At 40.7% G+C, this 12,449-nt stretch overlaps 1 long non-coding RNA gene across 8 annotated transcripts in view; it reads right to left on the reverse strand.

The window, feature by feature from the left end:
- Positions 1-12,432, reverse strand: part of LOC111187865 (uncharacterized) — an 81,924-nt gene extending 69,492 nt beyond the window's left edge. For 2 of the 8 annotated variants that reach the window (XR_016395043.1, XR_016395042.1), the window contains exon 1: positions 1-12,419. This exon is cut by the window's left edge. This is a non-coding gene — a long non-coding RNA (uncharacterized LOC111187865). The other 6 variants (XR_016395045.1, XR_016395040.1, XR_016395039.1 and 3 more) reach the window with 6 other exon arrangements.
- Between the last annotated feature and the right edge of the window lie 17 nt (positions 12,433-12,449).

Raw genomic sequence — 12,449 nt, forward strand, 5'->3', positions numbered from 1 at the left:
CCTACTTTACTGATGAAGAAACAAAAGTTCAGACAGGATAAGCAACGTGTCTAAAGGTACCTGGCTAGTAAGTGAAGAGCTAGGATCTAAAAGCAGGTCAGCCTGACTCCAGGACACATACATTATACTGCCTCCATATAATAGAGATAAGACTCTAGGTCTTGAAGATACCACAAATCAAGGGGTACAAAACACCTATGCAATAATGATACTGTAATAAATAGGTGACAATTTGAAAAAATTAATTTAATTTAATCTCACACAAACAAAATCTAAAAGATGACAGAATAGGCATCATGGGCACTTTATTAATAGACTTTTCACCTGCCATGTAGGAGGCTAGAATTAGATTATCAGACCTTGAAAATATCCATGTTTTCCTATTCCCAAATGATCAGAGGTAGTAATTTCTATCTTGGTCTCTACCAGGTCCCCAACACCTAGTATAAGGACTGGCTCAGAGTAGGTGACAGGTAAATAATTGCTGAATGAAAGAATTTAATATGTTTTAAATGAAAACATAATTAAGTATTTATCAAACCTGGAAAGGACTTCCAAAACTTATAAGCTGTAGAAGAAATCACAAAAGAATAGATAATAACTACATTTTAAAAATACTTAGGGACTTCCCTGGTCGCGCAGTGGTTAAGAATCCACCTGCCAATGCAGGGGACACAGGTTGGATTCCTAGTCCGGGAAGATCCCACATGCCACGGAGCAACTAAGCCCATATGCCACAACTACTGAGCCCACGCTCTAGAGCCTGCGAGCTGCAACTACTGAACCTGTGGGCCACAACTACTGAAGCCCGCATGCCTAGAGCCCGTGCTCAGCAACAAGAGAAGCCACCGCAATGAGAAGGCCTCATACCACAATTGAGAGTAGCTCCCACTCGCCGCAACTAGAGAAAGCCCACGTGTGCAGCAACGAAGACCCAACACAGCCAAAAATAAATAAATACATTCATTAAAATAAATAAATAAAAATACTTAAAGGCCAACAACAGACTTTAAAAATATTTGCCACAAATAATTTTATCTTTATTCTCAGAAAAATACTGATATCCTAGTTGACATATAAGCAAAAGATACAAACAGATAAAAAGAAAAATACAAGAATACATATAAAAGCATATTTAACCTTTCCAGAATTCAAAGAAATTTAAAAGTAAGCAATGATACAGATTTTTTTAAGTACACATAGTTATCTAAATATTGGTGAAATTTATACCTCACATATATCTATGGAATTGTAAACTGGTAATTCTGGAAAGCCATTAGAAGGTATATTTGGAAAGTAAATGGCAATATACTTCAAAATATATTAAAGTGTTTTTAATTTTTGACTCAATGATTCTACTTTCTGGGAATCACTCCAAGGAAATAATCAAAATAGTGAGAAACTATAGTCATTAGATGTTCATTGTTTATGATAGAAAAAACAGTAAAAGAAAGAAAACTAAATGGTCTCCACAAAGGACATAACTAAGAGGATAAAAGTATAGCCACTGATGGCAAGTGGTACGTTTATTAAAAAGACAGTTACAGACTTCTGCTTCCAGCCATGATAAAATAACAGGGACTAGGCTTACCTATCCTCTTCAAAAAATTAGAAAACTGGACAAAATATATGAATTAGCTGTTTTCAGACATTATACATCAGGCAGTACAGAAGTGTGTGATCCCAGAGAGAAGTAAACTAGAGGAGCTATATTATTATCAGAAAAAGTAGACTTCAGAACAAGTGTTACTAGGAATAGAAAGTGACATTACATAATGATAAAGTAGTCAGTCTACCAAGAAGACATAATAATCCTAAGTGTGTAGGCACCTAACAACAGAGCTTCAAAATACACAAAGCAGGGACTTCCCTGGTGGCACAGTGGTTAAGACTCCATGCTCCCAATGCAAGGGACCCAGGTTCGATCCCTGGTCAGGCAGCTAGATCCCACATGCATGCCGCAACTAAGTGTTCACATGCCACAGATAAGAGGCTGCATGCCGCAACTAAAGAGCCGGTGAGCTGCAACTAATGAACCCACGAGCTGCAACTAAGGAGCCCGCCTGCTGTAACTAAGACCTGGTGCAACCAAATAAATAAATATATTTTTTTAAAAACTTAACAATCACTTATTAAAAGAAAAATACACAAAGCAAAACTGGTAAAATCAAAGGAGAAATAGATACACCCTTAATACAGTTAGAGATTTCAACACTCCTCTCAAGTAATCGGTAGTTTCAATAGACAGATATCAGCAAGGATATAGAAGATCTGAAAAACACTATCAGGCAACTTCATTTTTTTGAACATTCCACCCAGCAACAGAAGAATACAGATTCTTCTCACATGCACATAGAACAAGCACCAAAATAGACCAGGTTCTAGGCCAAAGGTCAGCAAACTACAGCCAAAAGGCTAAGGCCCACCTGTTGCCTGTTTTTATAAAGAACATTTTATCAGAACACAGCCACTTCCATTCATATTAAGTATTTCATATTACAACAGCAGAGTTGAGTAGTTATGACAGAGGTCAAAGGGCCCACAAAAACTAAAATATTTTCTATCTGGCCCTTTAAACAGTAAGTTTGCCAACCTGAATTCTAGGCCATAAACCAAAACTCAACACATCTGAAAGAACTGAAATTATATAAAATATGTTCCCTAACCCCAATGGAACTAAATTTGAAACTGATAACAGAAAGATACCTGAAAAATTCACAAATTTTGGAAATTAAATATTATTTCTAAATAACTCATGGGTTGAAGAGGAAGGCAAACAAAAATGGTGACAGAAAGCAGATCATTAGTTGCCTTGCGGAGCATGGGGAGGAAATAACTGGGAAGGGTCACAAGGGAACTCTTTAGGGCAACAGGAATGTTTTCTATCATAATTATAATGGTAGTTAGGTGTAGGCATTCATCAGAACTTACCAACTGATCACTTAAAATGGGTGCAATTTATTTTATATAAATTAGACCAAAATATAGTTGACTCTTTAAAAATCTGAGGACTATATAGCAAGAGAAAAAGGTTTGTAAGTAAGGGTTAGGTGAAAAGCAGAAAAAATAAGTATAGGCCATAATAATAACAGTGCTAATAAAACACAGCTAAATATGGGAAACAGCGCAGTTCAGAAGTGAAAGGTCCAAGTTCAGAAGACCAGTTCCCAGGATTCAAGTCCTTACAGTAAGTGTCGTAAATTCACCATGCTTCAGTTTCCTCATCTGCAGAACAGGGATTACAGAATCTATATCATAACATGCTTAAAAAGATTAAACAAGTTATTGGATTGCAAAATGCTAACAACAGTGCCTATAACGAATAGTCAGTGAATGTTAAGTATCATTATTAGACAAATGCACAAGAGGTAAAAACAGGAAAGAAAAATGATATAGTAGCTGTGTTAGAATGGTAAGATTAAGGCAAATCCATTTCTCTAATCATAATAACTATAGCTATATTACTTTATAATTAAAATTAAAAATGAAAAAACCATAATTCCACAACTTGCTCCACAACTGCTGATAAAGAACCCTCCCAGTTTTTGCAGAAATAGGGGATTAATGGTGGGGGGAGAGGGGAGAGGAACAGAGGAGACCTAAATAGAAGAAGGAGTTATTTTGGAGTGGAAAGAAGATAAAGAAAAGTAGGACATGACTTTTTATTTTTCTTTAAAACAATGTAAGTCAAAAAATTTAACTAGAAACCTTTCGTTATTACTGAAGTGCAAAACCCTTATCACATGTCACAAATAGATAGTATCCATAAAAATAAATGCATTAAAAAGCAAAGTATTGAATAAATTCTATTTAGATACACTCCTCTTTTCATGGAGAAAGTAGATTAACATGTACTTATTAGAGAGGCATTTAAGACAAACTTGGACCAAACTGACTTTCTCTTGGTATAATCAGAAACACAGAAAAAGAACTGAAAGGGTCCAACATCTGTGCCAGAGAATCAAAGTTACTTAATATTTGTCCCTGGCCCACCTGATAGCAGCAAGTGTATCAAAGTGGCATCTCCCACATTGTCGGGGATACAGAGGTTGAGCATGGGCTTTGGAGTCATATAAAACCTGCCCCAAGATCTCACTCTGACACTAGTTCCTACAGCTGTAAATCTGGAAACAATGACCACACACATGTGGCAGGATTAAATGAGACTTTGCATAATAAGCACCTAATAAACATTTTTTAAAATAAAAATTTGTTTTCTTTTAACACTGCTAAAGTGGACACTTTAAGAAAGAACATTCCCTAGTAAGGGCTGAGGCATCCTGTTGCAGTGCCCTAGAGAGAGTGTCCATGCCACTTGGACGCCCATTGCTACCCTGGGTCCTGTTGATCCTGAGGCCTGGTGTCTAGCTTTTCCTTCCATCTGGGACCTGCTTCACTGTCTCTTCACTAAGTCTCCTGCTCTTGAAAGAGGAAGGAAGGAAGGAAGGAAGGAAGGGAGGGAGGGAGGAAGAGGGAGGGAGGGAGGAAGAGGGAGGGAGGGAGGGAGGGAGGGAGGGAGGAAGAGGGAGGGAGGGAGGGAGAGGAAAGAGACAGACTTCTCAACAGATTTCTTGAGCAAGTTATCATGGCTTAGTTTACAAGAATCTGCAAGGTACATACGAAGTCCTCAGTCAATGTTTGCTATTCCTACTGCTGTTGTCACCGTTAACACTACCTCTACTGCAAATGTTTGACTTCAAATTTTGTCATAAAGTAGCCTCAATCGTATCACTCTATTTATCACTGCACTTTAGAACCAGAAGTTATAAGAATATCTACTAACTGGTCAAAAGTTCCTCTGACTTTTTTTCAGAGATTTCTCTCAATATTTTAAGGCTTCGGGATTTCTATATTCAAATACCCCACCCCGAAGCCCGCCCCCAATGACCACAGCATCTAACTTTAGTAATTTTACTCTGACAACGCCAGGCTGTACTTTTACTTTGCTTTTCCTCTCTTTTATTTTTTGTAAAGCTTTTTATGCTTAAACTGTAAATCAGAGCTTCCCTGGTGGCGCAGTGGTTGAGTCCGCCTGCCGATGCAGGGGACACGGGTTCGTGCCCCGGTGCGGGAAGATCCCACATGCCGCGGAGCGGCTAGGCCCGTGAGCCGTGGCCGCTGAGCCTGCGTGTCCAGAGCCTGTGCTCCACAACGGGAGAGGCCACCAACAGTGAGAGGCCCGCGTACCGCAAAAAAAAAAAAAAAAAAGTAAATCAGTGGGAATGTAAATTGGTACAACTCTCCTAGAGTGTAATTTGTCAATACCACAACCCTTTGAAACACAAGTCACATACCTTTACCAAGCACATCAATTTTAAGTATTTGTTCTATTTGTCTATAAGGATTTACATCTAAGAATTTTCAGTGCAGCAATATTTATAATGGTTTAAAGATTGGTAAACTAAAGGGCTAACAATAATAAATCGATAATTCTGGCACAGTCATGACATGAAATAGTGTACACCCATTAAAAGATACCTTGTAAAAATATTTACATGGAAAAATGTTTACCATATATTGGCAAGTTAAAGACAGTTACAAAACTGTTATTGTGTGATTCCAATTTTAATTTAAAAATGTATATATTAAACATTAATGAAGACACCAAGATTCTAGTAGTGATGTATCTAGTTAAGGCATATGAGTTATTTTAATTTTCTTCCTCAATCTTTTTTTAATTTTTTAATTTCCAAATTTTTTCATAATACACATAAAAAAATAAAATTTCTTTAAAAAGCGTTTCAAACTTTTTCAAGTAGCCGAGAGGTACGTAGTAGCTAGAGCAATGTAAGAAATTTTTAAAATATGAGTTCCACTTTGTTCTACCAATAGTTAACTCTGAGACCTCATTTCTTTTCTCTGGACCTCAAATTTCCTTAACTTTTTTTAAAAAGAGAGGGGGGAGCCTTGAGATGGGAACATAAATTGGTACAGCTTTTTTCCGCCCCCCAGAGGAATTGGTAAATATCCATAGAATTTGAAGGCACATACTCTTTGACCTAACTATTCCAAAACTAAAAGTTTATCCTCCAGATAAGCTTTGACAAATAAAAAACCTGTGCAGATTAAAGCATTCTCTGCAGCATTGACTGTAATAGCAACAAACTGGAAACAAAACAAGTGCCTAACAAATAGGGAAGTAGATTTTAAAAAATGAGACATCCAAGATCTATTAAATGGAATAAGCTAATGTGTATTGTTCCATTTATCTTTTTAAAAATTAAGAATTTCATTTTTAATTTTATTACACACATATGTACATTCACAAACACACATGTGTGCACACATACACACCCACCCACCCACACAAATTTCTGGAAGGATGCATAAGGAACTTCTAACAGTAGTGACCTCTAGAGAATGGGAACAATGGGGTGGGGAGAACCTGGAACTTCTACCTTTGATCTTACACTTTTCTGTACCAATTGGAGTTTTTTTAAACCATGAAAATATCTTAGTTTTATAATTCAAAACCAAGAGGGTGAGTTGTGGAACTACATGATTTCTAAGACTTCTTCCAGCTCTGAAACTCCTATTAAGTCCCTAATGTAACATCATCAACATGGCTAATTAGATCATGTAAAATATCAAATTACCACAATTTAAAACTTAACAAACCTCTTATTTGAAATTCAATTCCTCTTGTGCTCTGCTGGTATCCAAAGTTGACAGAGGACAATTGGACATATACATATATATATATATATTTTTTAAATATTTATTTATTTATTTGGTTGCACCGGCTCTTAGTTGCAGTAGGCGGGCTGCTTAGTCGTGGTTCATGGGCCCCTTAGTTGAGGCATTCGAACTCTTAGTTGTGGCATGCATGTGGGATCTAGTTCCCTGACCAGGGATCGAACCCAGGCCCCCTGCATTGGGAGCACAGAGTCTTCACCACTGCACCACCAGGGAAGTCCCAGACATATATTTTTTAATTGATCTGTTTTTCTAAGGCAGAGACTAGGGAGATGTTCATTTTTAGGTAATAGAAAATAAAATGTAAACTACAAGACCACAGGTGAATTTAATTTAAACTCTCTGATTGCATGTTAAGAGTCACAGCACCCACAGATTTTATTAGCAAATGCAAGTAACCATTATATAAACCCACAGTCAATGCTCAGGCAGGGTAACATGATGTGAGTTGGGGTGGGGCCTAGGGAGATCACAAATAATCCACATTTGTAGTTAAAACTAGTCAAAAAGAAGACATAATGTAAACTAATGTAAACTGTAGTTACAATTACATTAAATATTTAGAAACACATTTACTGTTCTCTAGTCAAAAATAATACAAGTTCCACATTTCGGAAACATTAAACACCATATTAATTACTTGATGAAAACTACCAAAAGGTTAACATGAGGAAATAATTATGGCTGTTTAATGTCTTAGCTGAAATATTGGGATTTTTTTTTTTTGCGTACGCGGGCCTCTCACTGTTGTGGCCTCTCCTGTTGCGGAGCACAGGCTCCGGACGCGCAGGCTCAGCGGCCATGGCTCACAGGCTCAGCCGCTCCGCGGCATGTGGGATCCTCCCGGACCGGGGCACGAACGCACGTCCCCTGCATCGGCAGGTGGACTCCCAACCACTGCGCCACCAGGGAAGCCCGAAACATTGGGATTTTTGAAACCCAATGTTTGAACCCCAATATTAAAATAGGACCAAGAACATCTACATCTCCTACATCTACTTCCACATTCTACCACGAAGGACAATTCAAAGCAGAGCAACCTTCCTGCCAGAACAGAGAAGCTGGATAAGATACTTGAGGATTTATTTAAAGGCATCAGACAGCTACTCAGGCAACCAGGGTTTGAGAAGACAATATTCCAGAAAGGAAGGGTTAAGAAGTGATCCCTACATTCTCTGTTGCTTTTCCCCTTAAAATGCCTGCTGGTTCTTACACCACGCAGAGCTATTCTTAGAAAGCAGCACAAGGCTGATGCGCTAGGCAACACTCAGCAGCCTCGTGGTGACAGTGCTAGCAGGACAAAAGTTGGAGTTCCGGGCCCACCAGAGAGGAGCCTGGTAAACACTGTAGGCTTTCTGTTGTATTTTCTGGATGCTCAATCTTGATTGAGTAGGTCTCCCCCATTCTTAGTGTGCACTCCCAGGCTTTCTTATTTTCTCCTAAACTGGATTTCTTTTTTTATATGATGTAAGATAGGTGTCAACTTTATTTTTCTTTAGATGGATAACCAGTCAAGGCCAGCATCATTTGTGAAACAAACTATCCTTTCTCCTCTAAATTGAAATATCACTTTCATCATGTATTAAATTGAAACAATCTATGTCTGGATTCTCTCTTTTGCTGCACTGTTCTGTTTGTCTATTCAAACACGTAGTGAACATTTATCATTCTTTTTGACTGTGCAACATCTGAATCCCCTTCCTATTTTGGAGGAAATCCCCACTTCTGGTTCTTGTCCCCCATTTCATGAGCCCACTCCTCACAAATGAAGCTGAAGATGCCAGCTAGAATCTTGCTCAGCTTCCCTTGCAGCTACAGTACGGTAGCAGGCAGCTTCTAAGATGGTCCCAGTGATCTCTGACTCCTGGTATTAACCTCCTTGTGTAATCCCCTCTTCTGAGTAGGGTCACTGCAGAAATGACAGTATGTGATTTCCAACGTCGGTCATGAGTTCTCATGGCTCCTGCCTTGTTTTCTGACTTGGATCACTCACTCTGGGGAAAGCCAGCCACCATACTGTGAGCACACCCAAGTAGCCCAATGGAGAAGTCCGTGTGGTGAGGAACTGAGACCTCCTGCCATTACCTGAGTCAGTCATCACAGGAGCAGAGCCTCTAGACACAGCCAAGCCTTAGATGACAGCAGCCCACGCTGACATCCTGACTACAGCTTCATGAGAGACCCTGAACCAGGACCACCCAGCTAAGTACTCCTAGATTCCCCACTACAGATACCTTGTGAGATAATACATGTTCATTGTTCTAAACTACACAGTTTTGGGGTAATTTGTTACATAGCAGTAAATAATACTCTATAGGGTATGGCACCAGACCCAACTTCTCCATTTGTTTTATATTCTTCAATAAGATTTTATGGTTTTCTTCATGTTGGAGCTATGTCTTTCTTGTCAAGTTTATTCCTAAGTATTTTATGGTTTGGGTCTCTAATATGAATGAAATTTTTAAAATTTCCATTTCTGTGTTTTTTTACAAGATTACAGCAATTCTATTGATGTTTACATATTTCTTATAGTCAGTAATTTTTTCCCCTAGCTAGAGTCTCTTGAGTTTCTGGATAGGCAATCATTTCACCAGTGAGAAGGGATTTCAAAATAAAAAAACCTCAACTTTTTAAAATTAATTTCAGTTAATTTTCTTAGACCCTCCTAAACAGTGTGGGACAATACTGACAATAGCGGGCATCTCTGTCTGTTTCCTGCTTCCTACTGAAATGGTTTCAGTGTTTTGTTGTTTAAATCAATGGCTGCTATTAGGGTTTCTTGGATTGAGGTATAACTTACATGACAAAATTCACTCTTTTCGAAGTATACAGTTTGATGAGTTTTAACCACCACCAAAATCAAGATCAAGAGCATTTCCATCACCCCAAAAAGCTCCCTCACATTCTTTTGCAGTCATTCTTTCATATCTTTGCTTTGGTTTAAATAAGATACATGCACTTACGCTGCAACTCCACTGTTAATATTTGTTCAAACTCTGCAGACACCATATCAATATTGCTCACCCCTCTACTGCCAGCACCTTGCATAATACCTGGCACATACCAGGTCCTCAACACTTGCTGAATTAATAAATGAAAGAATGAATGAACCAACTGACCAGCCAAAAAATTGACCTTGGTGCTCAGCCTCATTCCTCAATGCTCTCCGATGCCAACTGCTTTCCTGCCTCAATCTCCCAGTCTGCATCCTCCCTGACTCCTCGCTGCTGGACTACACCTGTCTACCAGTTGAGCTATCCATTGCTCCTAACGGCACCCCTTTGCCTCTCTGGTGTCTTCCCCCAAGTTCAACTGCAAAGGAGGGTGCTGTCTAGTGGGGTTAGCTGTGCTCAAGAAAAAGCTTAACAACAACAACAATAACAAAAACAACAAAGGTAGCTATTCCCCGTACTAGTCATGGACATATAATGTCAAAAGGAAAAAACTAAAATTAGGAAGCGAGGGAATCAGCTCCACAGGTCAGCAGTTTAAAAACAATCTGGAGTGTAAGTTCTGGAGGAGCTAGCCAAGATGGGACATGAGGATCAATCATAGGCCAAAAGGCAGAAGAAGTGGAGACGACGACAGGGGAGAAACAGCAAGGCTGGGAAGAAACAGCAAGGCTGGGAATGGGGTAAGCTGCCCATTACCTTCACAGGGTGCATAGCCAGGGATCATGTCTTAAAGGGGCAGAGTTGAGCCTGACAACAACCAGCCGTATTCTTCTGCCAGTCTATTGTCTTGCGTTCTGCCTGCCTCATACATTCCCACCGTTATCTGCAGTAACATCTACCCACAAGCAATGCATCTATTCTGGAGGGCCTGCCTCATTCTCAGTTCCCTTCAGGTGCAGCACAAATTACCCACCACTGACCAGTTAAGATGGAATTTGCAGTTTCAGAACTGGCTGCTTACTTGTTCAGAGCTAGAGAAAAAGGGGAAGAAATGTTGTGAAATGCAGAACAGTGATGGAACTCATCTTTTTCTAAAAAGAAAATATAAACAGGAGTTAAAACACACAAAAATGCAATTATTTGAGATTTCTGAATGTAATTCACACCCTAGTAACTCTTTAAACAAAAAAAATAAGCACAGAGGCATAACAAAAGCTTTGTAAGCTACCGTTTTCTTACTAATAACAAATTCAGATAATTTGGTTAGATGTAAATAAGGCACCACCACAACGTGTAAGTGCTGACCACAGAATTAAGACTGGCGAACCTCAATAGGGGAAGTTATAAATATATACGATAGCCTGTCACTGAAAAGCTTGTCTTCAGGAATTCGGATGATTATCTGAAAACAAATTCGAAGTTCAATTAACCTGTAGGAAGCAGTAAGGAAGGCAGGGTTTTTGTGGAAACCGGGTGCGGGTCGGGCTGGGGGCTCTGTAAAGGCTAAAGAGCCATAGAAAATATTTCCAAAGGCCCAAGCTTTGGGTGAGGGACTTCCCTCACACGAAAGCCACCTGGTGTTTTATGTCTTTCTGTATTTCTATGAAGTTACAAAGCTGTACTCTCTCGCTCATTTGCAGTCCCACAGGTTTTGCTTTCAAAGATCTGCAGGTGTATCCTCCTGCACCCGTCAAACTTAGAGTGTTTTTTTTTTTTTTCTTTTTTCTACTAGACTGGACTTTAATACCATGCTCTTCACCTGACTCACAGCAGGGACTCTGGGACCACCGGTTCACCGCCTTTGAACTCTCCTGAGGGAGTCAGGGCATCAAAGTTGCTCGCGATTTCCCGTTAGGGAAGGGGAAAAAAAAAAAAAAGCCCCGCTACCCTCTTCTGTAAACCGAAACAGAAGGCCTAGCATTCCAGCTGTGAAAGGTGCAGACGTACCAGAAGCTCCGGCTGCCCACGTGACGCACGAGAAGCCAGATTCGGAAAGGCGCGTCCATGAACCGGAGGCTGGGCCGGACTCAGGCCGACCCCCAGAACGCTGGGCGGCCTCGGCCAAGGCCTGGCGGCTTTCTAGGTTCTGAAGGCTGTGTACACTAGAGAGTCTGGAATACGTAGAACTTTCTACGGCACTGGGAACGAGATATAAATTCTAAAACACGCAGCGCAGAGTTCCCGCAAAGACACACTGGGAAAAAGGCAGACGAAAGGGCCAAACTGCGCAGCTGATCAAAGACTACGATTCCCAGCATGCACTACAGTGTTTTCCCCCTAGTACGTTGCATGCCGGGAACTGTAGTTCCTCCCCAACCCCATCGAAAAGTGCGCCGGGGGATTTTCAACTTCTCACGTGTGTCTCGATTCCGAGAAGCACTGCCAGATAGAAAGCTGACTGCGAAAAGTCGCTCAGGAATCATTCCCAACGTGACCCCACGCATGGACAAGGGAAAGGTGAAGAACGCGTTGCCATGGCTACCGCTTCCCCTGGTCACGGAGTAAGCGCGCTCAGGAACCGGAAGTGGTTCCGCGTGACCTCCCCGCAAGGAGGATGTGTTCTGTGCTGACGTTCATTGGAGGGTTTCCCTTAGAGACCAGAGCAACACAGGCAAAGGGGCGGTCCCGCGTGAGAGGGGCCCGCGGAACCAATTGATTGGAGAAAAGGAGCCAGGACTGACCAATCGGAAGGAGCCACGCTTCGGGCATTGGACACCGCACCTGGACAGCTCCGATTGGTGCACTGCGGTCCCCCCCCCCCACGAGTCCCCATTGGGTACAGGTGGTGCGTGGTACGGCACGATTGGTGGATTCGTGTTTCCCGTCCCCCGCCCTCGAGAAGTGGGGGTGAAAAGCGGC

The sequence above is a fragment of the Delphinapterus leucas genome, chromosome 11 (assembly GCF_059928025.1).
Source record: "Delphinapterus leucas isolate spDelLeu-1000000601 "Yukka" chromosome 11, BTC_Dleu_Yukka2, whole genome shotgun sequence".
In the NCBI taxonomy this organism is placed as follows: Eukaryota; Metazoa; Chordata; class Mammalia; order Artiodactyla; family Monodontidae; genus Delphinapterus; species Delphinapterus leucas.